Source organism: Equus przewalskii, chromosome 14 (genome assembly GCF_037783145.1).
Source record: "Equus przewalskii isolate Varuska chromosome 14, EquPr2, whole genome shotgun sequence".
Classification (NCBI taxonomy): Eukaryota; Metazoa; Chordata; class Mammalia; order Perissodactyla; family Equidae; genus Equus; species Equus przewalskii.
Genome location: NC_091844.1, coordinates 10,169,971 through 10,182,042, shown reverse-complemented (window position 1 = coordinate 10,182,042; position 12,072 = coordinate 10,169,971).

Genomic DNA, 12,072 nt, shown 5'->3' with positions numbered 1-12,072 from the left:
CCATCTAGGATTTAACACCTGGGACAATCCACCTGGAGAATAGAGCTAGACAGCAGACTCTGAAGCCAGTCTGAGCCGTGTCCAAATCCTGGGTGTATGAGCCACTTCAGTGTTGCGGGTTGTTGCACAAGGTACTAATCCCTTTAAGGCTTAGCTTCCCTGGCTGCCAAAAAGGTATTACGATGCCCGGCTCACAGGATCTTCATGAAGCTTAAAGAGAGAGTGTCTAAAACCTTTGTCCTGGCCAACGGCCTGCTTCTGTCTGCTGCTATTGTTAGCCGCTCAGGCCACAGGCCTGCAGGACTGCAGAGGCCTCCGAGCAGGCTGCCCTACTCCACCCCCCACAGCCTCCATGCACCCTGGAAATCCTCCGAGATCCTCTTTTAACATTATTTCTTTAATTTAAGACTGCCCTGATGAAAGCGCAAACACTTCAGTCTGAGATAATGTGTAAAAGTACACACATTATATTTTGGTAGTAGAGCCGGGGCAAAGATGAGGTAATGCAGAGTTCCACTGAGGTGACCACAGGGTCAGACTTGGCCGCCACTGAGGTAACACTGGATGACACTGCGATAATGATAATGATGAGGTTGCCCTGAGGTAACACTGAGGTGTAACCAGCTTGAGCATTTGTGGCAGAGCAAAGAGGCTGAGGGTTGGGGACACAGCTTGTGAGGGGGCTGGTTCTGGGTCTGGGAAAGGCAGTGAATGAACAACAACATGTGTGAACTTCACCAAGTCTACGTACCTCGTGTATTCCCAGAATTCCCTGAGTGTTAGCTGTGGGCCAAGCAAGCGACTTCAACTTTTCTCAGATTCCTTACAGGTGAAATGGGCATAAGAATAGTCCCTACAGTATAGGATTATTTTGAGGATTTGATGGGATAATACAGTGAGTCAATACTTATAAAGGATTAATAATGGCTCTTGTTTCTTGAAAACCACCCAGGTGCCAGGAAGGCCATTCAGCTTATGTCACCTCTGATCTACATCTGTAAAGACGGAGCAATTCTCTCTACTTTCAGATGAGGAAACTGGAGGTTGAAAAGGATCACAGTCCTTTCTGTTTACCTCAGAGATTTCATCTACAGGATGTGAGATGAAGGGGCTTCTGACCCTCACAGAGGCAGACCCGCCCCACCCTCAACTCCCCCACTTCTCTACCAGGTCCAGGACAATTAGTGTTCGGAGGATGTTTGTCTGAGTTGCAGGACCCTGTTTTGCATGGTTTTGCCCGGGCTGCTGGGAGGAACAATGCCGGCTGGTGTGAGGTGTATGGATAGTCCAGGCCAACCCATGAACGTCTAGAGGCGGTGTTCTCGGGGATATGTGATGCGACAGCCTGCAGGCCCACCTCCAGCACACCCTGGGGAAGAGGAGAGAAGAGGCAGGGCAGGGGCAGGCACGGAAGCCATGTGACAAACGAGCAGGTGAAGCCCTGCAGGTGCGAGGACGGGGCTGGTTTCAAGCAGGCACCCACCTGGGCAGCCTCCCCAAGCCCATGGAAGAAAGAAAACTGGCCTTGAGTGAAGAGCTGAGTTCAAACCAGACTTTTCATGAGACCTTGACCATCACTCACCTCAATTTGGGTAAGAACCTCTCCTCCACCAAGGGGCCAATGGTAAAGGGCTTTTCAGAAGGTGTTCCATTTTCCTTAGATATTCTTCACAACATGCACTAATAGTAATGCCAACTAAATATTGGAAAATGGAGAAATTCAATAGAGTCTCTTTGAATTACTAATCACCAATGGTGTGATCATTCACAAAGCATTTGTAAGTACCTAAGAAGAGAAATTCTCACACCCCCATTGACGTGGGCTTGGTGAGCCAAAGAGTCAAAAGAAAGATTTCTTGGACTCTCAAGGTCTGGCAGTAGTGCTCTTTTATTTAGAGAATAGTGTGGAATAGCATGGGGACAGGACCCATGGGCAGTCAGAGCTGCTGCATGGGGACAGAACCCACAGGCAGGAGGAGCTGCTGCTGCTGGCATGGGTTGAGGGTAGGGCTAAATTTAAGGCATAGGTATGTGAGTTATCTCTTTACAAGACAAAGGAAAGAATATGTAAAAAGAGTTGTTAAAATGGTATCAGTGCTGGTAGGGTCTGGTTATTGGGTGGTCCTACAACTTTAGATAAGAATCAAACCGGATTAAGTAAATGGCAAAAGCCACCACCTTAAATATTATCTTCAGCTAAAGACAAAGGAGGATGTTGGTGGTGGGGGGAGTCAGCTACATGAGGTTACCAGACAAGCACAATAAACAAGACTTAAGTCCTTGCCATCCCCATTAAGTTTCTAGAGATAAGGTCATCCCTGCTTCCTCCTGGTGCAGAGAGGGAGACACCCCCCACAGATGGAGATCTCCTTCACAAATGCAAATGTCTCTCGTCAAAGGGCAAGCAAAGTCCACTCCTCAGAGCCTCCTCTCATCTGCAGTTTTTAAAAGTAACCAGCCTAAAATAATCCTCATCACCATGACAGCAGGATCACACTAGGGGATAGGGCTGGGACTTTTGGGGCCTTCTGCCCTCATGGTTGGGATCTGAGTCCCAGGCTTGCAATATGGGGCTCCTTCCCAAAGAGATGGCCCTGGCAGCAGCCATGCTTTCTCCTCTCCTCTGCTGCCCAGCTCAGTCCAGGGCAGAGGTCCAACCTGTGAAACTGGCCTTTGCTCATCAGCTGAGGAGAAATACGGTCCTGTTCAGTAAGACTCCCGACCCCATCCATCTCTGCCCCTCTCTACAGGGGCAGATAAACTTCTATCCCAATATGGGTGGAATGGACAGGAAATGAGTGCAGGGCTCGAGTACAGGACACTTCTTCTGGACTTAGGGTTTTGTGCCATCTGCTCACCACCTGATCTGACTAATCTACTATACGAATAGAAGGATGGAGGGTGTAACGTAGCTTTTTAAATGCTGTCTTGACCCAGTTTTGAGGCCCTGACTAGAGGCTAGTCAGTTCCCTTTTGGGATCTCACACTCTAGACATCTGCTCTAATTGCCCAGGGGCTGGGTGCCAGACAACCAGGCTCAGCCCCTAAGCCCCAGAGCCTACTGACATCATTCAAACAGCCAATCCTAAACCTGCTTACGTGCCTCACCTGTTCCTTCCGTGGAAACCACAATAAAGGCACTTGCCTGCAGTTCCCCACCTCCCTCTGCCTCATGGCTGACTCTGGTAATTCCTGTGTGGCCCCTTGTGGCGTGATGTGTACTCCTTCTATTGGGAATTGTGAGTAGAATAAACTCTCTTTTCAACGGCAGTCATTTCCTGATCTGCTGGCCTCATCATACTTGAATAATAATAAAACCTATTAAAACAGATGGATGGATAGAGAGAGATAGTCAGAAAGACAAACGAAGGAGAGAATAAGTCAACACATAAGTAAGAAAAACAAGCAGCTATGGTGACCGCCCGTGTAACTCACTCTGGCCTTAAAAGCAGCCACAAAACACACTCCTTCAATTGCACCTATGGCCCCATCTCCCCAGCCCCTCACCCCGATGATGTGGGCTCTGGACCTAGAGTGGCCCAGACTCACTAGGACCCAGGGGAGCAAAAGGGGGTTCCTACAAGAGGGACTCCCCCCCCACCCCGAAATGAATGGTTCCCTAGGCTCAGTGGGAGCAGGAGCAACAGGAGGGCCCTGCAGAGTGGCCAGGGCCTTCTCGCTTGGTTCAAGCCATCTAGGCAACAGGAGCAAACATACCTCTCAGCTTTTGTTCCAGTGTCCATTCGGGAAACTTTTGGTTGACCTGCTTAACTTCTGAATCAGAAGCATGGTGCCTTGATAAATGTTTCTTACTGCTCCAGTCTCCCATGGGTCTGTGGTGTCATACATCAATCTAAGGGATTTAGACAAGAGAATCAATGATTTGCCAAGGAGTATTCAAGTCTTCTGACAGAGCAAACCCTAAATTCCAGGTTCTTGTTGGGATGTTAAATTAAGCATTTTTCATTTTATTTATTAAATTCTCCCATTTTAGTCTATAGTCATGCTCATCTCGCTCTTTTCCCTGAGGTTAAAAAAATTTCGTTTGTCTTTCTCAGTCTTCAGGTTTGAGGAGCAACTGTAGTGGCTATAGCTTTTTGGCAAAGAAATCCTTTAACCCACCCTAAAAGTGGACATACGATAACCGAAACATTTAAATGCCGTAGATGATGGGGCCGGCTCTGTGGCTGAGTGGTTAAGTTCGCTTGCTCCACTGCGGCAGCCCAGGGTTGGGATCCTGGGTGGGGACATGGCACTGCTTGTCAGGCCATGTTGAGGTGGTGTCCCACATGCCACAACTAGAACGGACCTGCAACTAAGATATACAACTATGTATGGGGTGGGGGGGGCCGGTTGGGGAGATAAAGCAGAAAAAAAAAAATCCCGTAGATGATGGAAGCTGGATAAAAATCCATCTGAAGGTATTCAAAGGGCCCTTGAGGCTTCAGTTGCTGGGTGTATCTTACCTTTACAATTTTTCCAGGAGTATGTTGTTGACATGTGACACATGACCCAAAATAACCATCAGCTGTCTTTTTTAAGTTTTCCCACCAATGTTAATTTAAGATAGTAACCAGTTTTTCTGTACCACGATGAAAAATTTCATAGAGAAACTTAGCTAATATTCATTGGAAATCATCTGGTTCCACCAACCAGCCATCTTGGGAGCACCTGCGATTATCTGAGTGAAGGGTGCAAGCTGACTTCCACACATTGTTTCTTTTCAGAATAAGAGGCTAAACATTAATGTTTTATAACGGCCTATTTGAGCCTCTCCAGTGATTTCTCCTTTGAGGGTTTGATTATGATTACAACTTCAGTGAAGGCTGCTCGTTTGGCATAATGATCTGCTAGAGCGTTTCCTTTAGTTTCCGTATTGCCTCTTTCTTGGAGAGGTCCCAACCTTTGTAATGGCCACCTCTCTAGAAAGTAGGAGCGCCTTTAACAATTCTCTAACTGGTGGTGCATTTTTTATGGGAATTCCAACAGAGGTAAGAAATACCCTTCGTTTCCACAGCATTCCAAAATCAAGCACTACTTTAAAGGCAAACTTGCTATCTGTATACATGTTTTCTCTCTAGTCTTTGGAAGGTTGATATGTGCCAATAAGTGCAGTAAGCTTTGCTATCTGTGCTGACTTTACCTCAGATCGACGACTGTTTTCTAAAGGACAGCTGAAATTACTGAGAGCTTTTCTTGCTCGACAACCTCAACAAGTCATACTAGGTCAAGGTTCCCAATGGGAGTGAGATACAGAAACCTCCCTACCTAGGGTAAGACAATCACGAGATTCCCCTTCTTCTGATACGGGCAAGAGGGTGGCAGGATTTGGGGTTATGCAGTGGTAAACAGTAATGTGAGAGGGAGAGAGTAACAGAATCTCAGAAGAGGTTGCTCGGCTGGCTGGAGAGTGTTGTGTGTCCTCATTCAACAGTGATGTCTGTCCTGCAAGAGGAACCGTGAGATCAAGCAGGGAGGCTAGAATTAGTTCAGCAGGAGCACTGAGTTCTGCAGTGATAGCTATCACTCTAAGATAAGGCAGCTAAGCCTTTGTGACCAGGTAAAGAGTGAGGCTGTAGGAAGACATGAGTTTTTTGACAGTTTTGAAATTGAGTTAAAACCCCGTGGGCTTGTTCAGATAACTCATGTATATGTAGACAAAAGAGCTTTTTGTAGCTAGGGAGTTAGGGAAGGAGGCTGTTGAAGAGTCTTTTTCAGGTTACAGAAGACCTGCTCATATTTGGGTTCCTACACATGTCACAAATTCAGAAAAATCTGGCATCTTTTGCCTGCACCATCCAGTTAAACCTAGAAATCCTCTCAATTGTCTTTTTGTGAGTGGTCTAGGATACATTTAGATAGTCTTTAGTATCAAAAGAGAATGATTTTCCCTCTTTAAATAGATCATGCCCTACCCATTGACTGTGTTTTGGCAAAACTGTAAAATATCTTTTGCAAGTTTATGTCCCTTTTCTGTTAATTCTGAGAGGAAGTGAATGGAATCCTTTTTACAGGCTTCCTTGTTCTCTGAACAAAGCAAAAGAGGCTTCAGTGAGCCCCTGGGACATAAGTGTGCAGGTATGTTGTTGACTTCTCCAGGTCAAGGCAAGAAGATGTTGACTGTTCTGGTCTAGAAGCGCACCAAAAAAGGCAGAGCAAAGATCCATGACAGTGAAGCAAAAGGCTTCAGGCAGAAGTGATGGGAAGACATTTGGATTAGGTACTGCTGGAAGTAATTGTTGATTGTCTTGAGGTCTTTTTAAAATTTTTTATTGTAAGTTTAAGTTTTGTGTGTAAGTTTCAGAATACAATGTGTTGATTCGCTACGTCGATATATTGCCATATGATTACCACCTTAGTGCTAACTAACACCTTTGTCACGTCACATAACTGTCATTCCTTTTCTGTGGTGGGAACAATTAAGATCTAGTCTCTTAGCAACTCTGAGGTTTATAGGACTGTATTGTTGACTACGATCGCTATGCTGTGCATTAGTTCTCCAGGACTTATTTATCTACTAGTCCCGGTTGGTACCCTTAAACAGTGTGTCCACAATTTGTCCACCCCCCAAGTCTCTGGCAACCACCATTCTACTCTCTGTTTTTATAAATTTGGCTTTTTTATATTCCAGATATAAGTGATTATGATCATATGGTATTTGCCTTCCTCTGTCTGACTTATCTCACTTAGCATAATGACCTCAGGGTCCATCCATGTTGTCACAAATGGCAGGACATCCTTTTTTTTTTATCATGACTGAATAATATTCCATTGTATATATACCTGAACTTCTTTATCCATTCATCTGTTAACGGACACTTAGGTTGTTTCCATATCTTGGCTATTGTGAATAGTGCAACAATAAATGTGAGAGTGGATAGATTTTTCCTATATCCTGCTTTCAGTTCCTTTAGATGTATACCCAGAAGTGGGACTTATAGATCATATGGTAGTTCTATTTTTAATTTTTTGAGGACCCTGCATACTGTTCTCCATAGTAACTACACCAACTTATGTTTCTACCAACAGTGCAAAAGTGTTCCTTTTTCTCTACATCCTCACTAACACTTACCTCTTGTCATGATAGCCATTCAAATAGATGTAAGGTGCTATCTCATGGTTTTGGTTTTCATTCCCTTGATGAGTAGTGTTGTTGAGCATCTTTTCACGTACCTGTTGGCTGTCTGTATGTCTTCTTTGGAAAAATGTTTATTTAGATCCTCTGCCCATTTTTTAATTGGATTGTTTGGGTTTTTTTCTTTTTTTTTCTTTTCTTTTTTTTTTTCTAAGATTGGCACCTGAGCTAACAACTGTTGCCAATCTTCTCTTTTTTTTTCTGCTTTATCTCCTCAACCCCCCTCGCCACCCCCCCCCCCCCAGACATAGCTGTATATCTTAGTTGCAGGTCCTTCTAGTTGTGGGATGTGGGATGCTGCCTCACCGTGGCCTGACGAACGGTGCCATGTCCGCGCCCAGGATCTGAACCCTGGGCCGCCGCAGCGGAGCACGCGAACTTAACCACTTGGCCACGGAGCCAGCCCTGGGTTTTTTTCTATTGAGTTGTATCAGTCCTTTATATATTTGGGATATTAACCCCTTATCAGATATATGATTTGGAAATATTTCCTTCCATTCTGTAGGTTGCCTTTTCGTTTTGTTGATGGTTTCCTTTGCTGTGCAGAAGATTTTTAATTTAATGTAGTTCCACTTATTTATTTTTGCTTTTGTTGCCTTTGCTTTTGGTGTCAAATCAAAAAAATCATTGCAAGACTGATGTCATGGAGCTTACCTCCTCTGTTTTCTTCTAAGAGTTTTATGGTTTCAGGTCTCATATTTAAGTTTTTATTCTACTTTGAGTTAGTTTTTGTGAGTAATGTAGGATAGGAGTCCAATTTCATTTTTCTGCATGTGATTATCCAGTTTTCCCATCACCATTTGTTGAAAAGACTATCCTTTCTCCATTGAGTATTCTTAGCTCCCTTACCAAATATTAGTTGACCATATGTACAGGGGTTTAATTCTGGCCTCTCCGTTCTGTCCCATTGGTCTATGTGTCTATATTATGCCTATACCATCTTGTTTTACTTACTACAGCTTTGTAGTGGAGGTGACAGAAGATATAATTAGTGAACATAAGACTTCAATATAATTTACAACAGAGAGCAAACAGAATAAAATAAGCAGTGCCTGAGGAGTCTATGGAAGTATACAAAATATCTAACATTCCTATCATCAGCATCATAGAAAGAGAGAAGAAACAATATGGGGCTGAAAAAAGTGTTCAAAGAAATAGTTGCTTGAAACTTTCTAAGTTTGGTTAAAGATCCAACCATACAGGTTAAGAAGCTGAGCTGCCCCAACTAAGGTAAACCCAAAGAAGTTCACACAAAGGTACATTATAATTAAAATTCTGAAAATAAAGACAAAGGAAAAGCTTACAAGCTGTCAGAGGGAAGTGACACATTACTTATGGGGATCACTGATTTGAATGACAACAAATTTCTTGTCTGAAACCAGGGAGGCTAGAAGGGAGTGGCACAACACAACATTTTTCAGGTGCTGAAAGAAAAAAACCTGTCAACTGCAAATCCTGTATCCAGAGAAACTGTCCTTTAGGAATGAAGGGGAAATAGTGACATTCTCAGATGAAGGAAAACCCATAAATTTTTTTGCCAGAAGACCTCCCCTTAAAGAACAGCTAAAGGAGTTCTTTAAATAGAAAGGAAATGTTAACATAAGAAGGTAAAATGTGGGGTGAATACAATAAACTGCACTTTTCCCCATAAGTTTCTTAGATATATTTGATGGTTGCAGCAAAAATTACACCATCTGCTGTGGCACTCAGTATATGAAGGAAATATTATAGGGAAATAGACAATTTAATAAGTGGGGAGAGTAAAGGACTTAAATGGAACTAAGGTTTCAATAATTCACTCTCAGTAGTAAAACATCAATACTAGTAGGTTGTGATAAGTTGTGTATATATATTACAATACCTAGAGCAACCACTAAAAATACTACCAAAGTGATATACTCAAACACAATATAGATAAAACAAGACAGAGAGTGACATCAGCATCATGGCAGAGTGAACTTCCCCAGGACTCTCTCCCCTCCAACATACAACAAAAAGGGACATCCACACTCCAACAGAAGACATCCTAAGAACACAAAAACCTCGCAGAGACACGCAGCCCCACAACGGAGGGCAAAGAGGCTGGAGCCCGCCTCAGAGGAGCTGGAATGGGGTAAGAGAGAAATTCACTCCCTCCCCTAAAGACTGCAATGGCTGCTGCAGGATGTTCCGTGAGGGAAGGAGTGGGGGATGGGTCACTCACTCGAGGGATCACCCAGGACTCCCCAGGGCCCTTACAGCCTCGAGGGAAGCCCTCTAATTGGGTGAAAGCTTTTGTGTGAGGTGACTTCATCAAGCCAAGACGCCAGGAGACCAGATAGCCAGAGCTGATCAAGAAATCCCAGAGTGCAGGTAGGAGAAAATGCCCCTCCTCTGACCCACCCCAGGCCTGCTCCAGTGCCTGGGATCTTGGCTGAAGGAGGAGGGCTCAGAATACGTGGCTCTTGACCCCCACCCAGTGGTGACAGGCTGTAACTGCGACCAAATAATATCAGAATGAGAAAGACCTGACCTTCCAACCTCAGGCACTACGTCAAATCTGCAGACCAGAGAGAGAACAACAAGCACCCAGAACTCAGTCCAGACGACACAGAAATATGTAAGCTAAACGACAATGAATTCAAAATAGCTATCATCAAAAAACTCAGTGAGGTAAAAGAGAATGTAGAGAAACAATTCAACAAGTTCAGGAGCTACTTCACAAAAGAGATTGAAACTATAAAGAAGAATCAATCAGAAATGTTAGAGATGAAAGACACAATGGAACAGATAAAACAAAATACAGATTCCCTGAATGCTCATGTGGACATCGTAGAGGAGCGTATCAGCATAATTGAAGACAGACATGTTGAAATGCTCCAGACAGAGGAGGAGAGAGAACTAAGACTAAAAAGAAATGAAGAAAGTCTCCGAGAAATATCCAACTCAATGAGGAAATGCAACATAAGAATTGTAGGCATTCAAGATGGTGAAGAGAAGGAGAATGAAGCAGAAAACATGTTCAAATAAATAATAGCAATCACTTCCCAAACCTAGGGAATGATAGGGAAATATGTGTGGAATAAGATTCCAGATCTCCTAGATTTGTCAATGTAAATAGACCTACTGCAAGGCATATAGTAGTAAAACTGGCAAAAATGAATGACAAAGAAAGAATACTTAGGGCAACAAAGCAGAAGAAAATAACCTACAAAGGAACCCTATCAGGCTTTCAGTGGATTTCTCTGCAGAAACCTCACAAGATAGGAGAGAATGGAATGATATATTTAAAACTTTAAAAGACAAGAATCTTCAGCCAAGAATTCTCTATCCAGCAAAAATATCCTTCAGATACGAGGGAGAAATTAAATCTCTCCCAAACAAATGCTAAGGGACTTTGTAGCCATGAGAGCCCCCCCCCACTACCCCCCCCCCCCACACACACAAGAAATCCTCAAGAAGGCCCTCGTACCTGAAAAAAGAAAAAAAGGGAGAAAGGGGTCACAAAACACAGAGTAAGGAGATACATAGGTAGACAGAATCAGAATAGGATAGCAAATATTCAACTATAGCATTAGGTTAAAGGGAAGGAAAACACCAAAAACAAAGACAATCTTGTCACTTTAACCACAAACTCACAAAACAAGTTGGAACAAAATATGAGATCAAGAACTTAGGAGGGGAGGAGGAAAGAGACAGAATCAGTTTAGACTAAGGAAATAAGAGGCCATCAGAAAATAGAATGTTATACACAAGATTCTGAACACAAACCTCAGGGTAACCACTAAACAAAAAAGCAGAACAAAGATGCAAAAAATAATAAGGAAAAAACAAAGAAACACATAATAAAAAACTACATAATTCAATGGGTAGACCAAAACACACAGGACGAGAAACAAAGGAAAGGCAGGACAACTGGAAAACAAGTGATATAATGGCAGCATTAAGCCCTCATAATCAATAATCACCTTGATTGTAAATGGATTGAATTCTCCAATAGAAAGACACAGAGTGGCGAGATGGATTAAAGAACAAGAACCAACAATTTGCTGCCTCCAGGAAACACATCTCAGCTCCAATGACAAACACAGGCTCAGAGTGAAGGGGTGGAAGACAATACTCCAAGCTAATGGCAAACAAAAGAAAGCAGGTGTCACAATACTTATATCAGACAAAGTAGACTTCAAGATAAGACAGGTAAAGAGAGACAAAGAGGGGCTGTATATAATGATGAAAGGGACAGTCCATCAAGAAGAAATAACACTTATAAATATCTATACACCCAACACAGGAGCACTGAAGTACATAAAGTAACTATTAACAACTCTAAAAAAAGATATTAAAAATAACACAATAATAGTTGGGGACCTCAACACCCCACTCACATCAATGGATAGATCATCCAGACAGCAAATCAACAAGGAAAAACAGTGGAATTAAATGAAAAGCTAAACCAGTTGGACTTAATAGACATATAAAGAACACTCCATCCAAAAACAGCAGAATACACATTCTTCTCAAGTTCACACAGAACATTCTCAAGGATAGATCATATGTTGGGAAACAAGGAAAGCCTCAATAAATTTCAAAAAATTGAAATAATAACAAGCATCTTTTCATAATGCTATAAAGCTAGAAATTAATTACAAGGAAAAAGCTGAGAAAGGGACACAAACGTGGCAATTAAACAACATGCTATTGAACAAGCAATGGATCATTGAAGAAATTAAAGGAGAAATAAAAAAATATCTAGAGACAAATGAAAATGATAACATACCATACCAAGTCATATGGGATGCAGTAAAAGCCATATTAAGAGGGAAATTCATTGCAATACAGGGTCACCTTAACAAACAAGAAAAATCCCAAATAAACAATCTCAAATCACACCTAACTGAACTAGAAAAAGAAGAACAAACAAAGCCCAAAGTCAGCAGAAGGAGAGAAATAATAAAAGA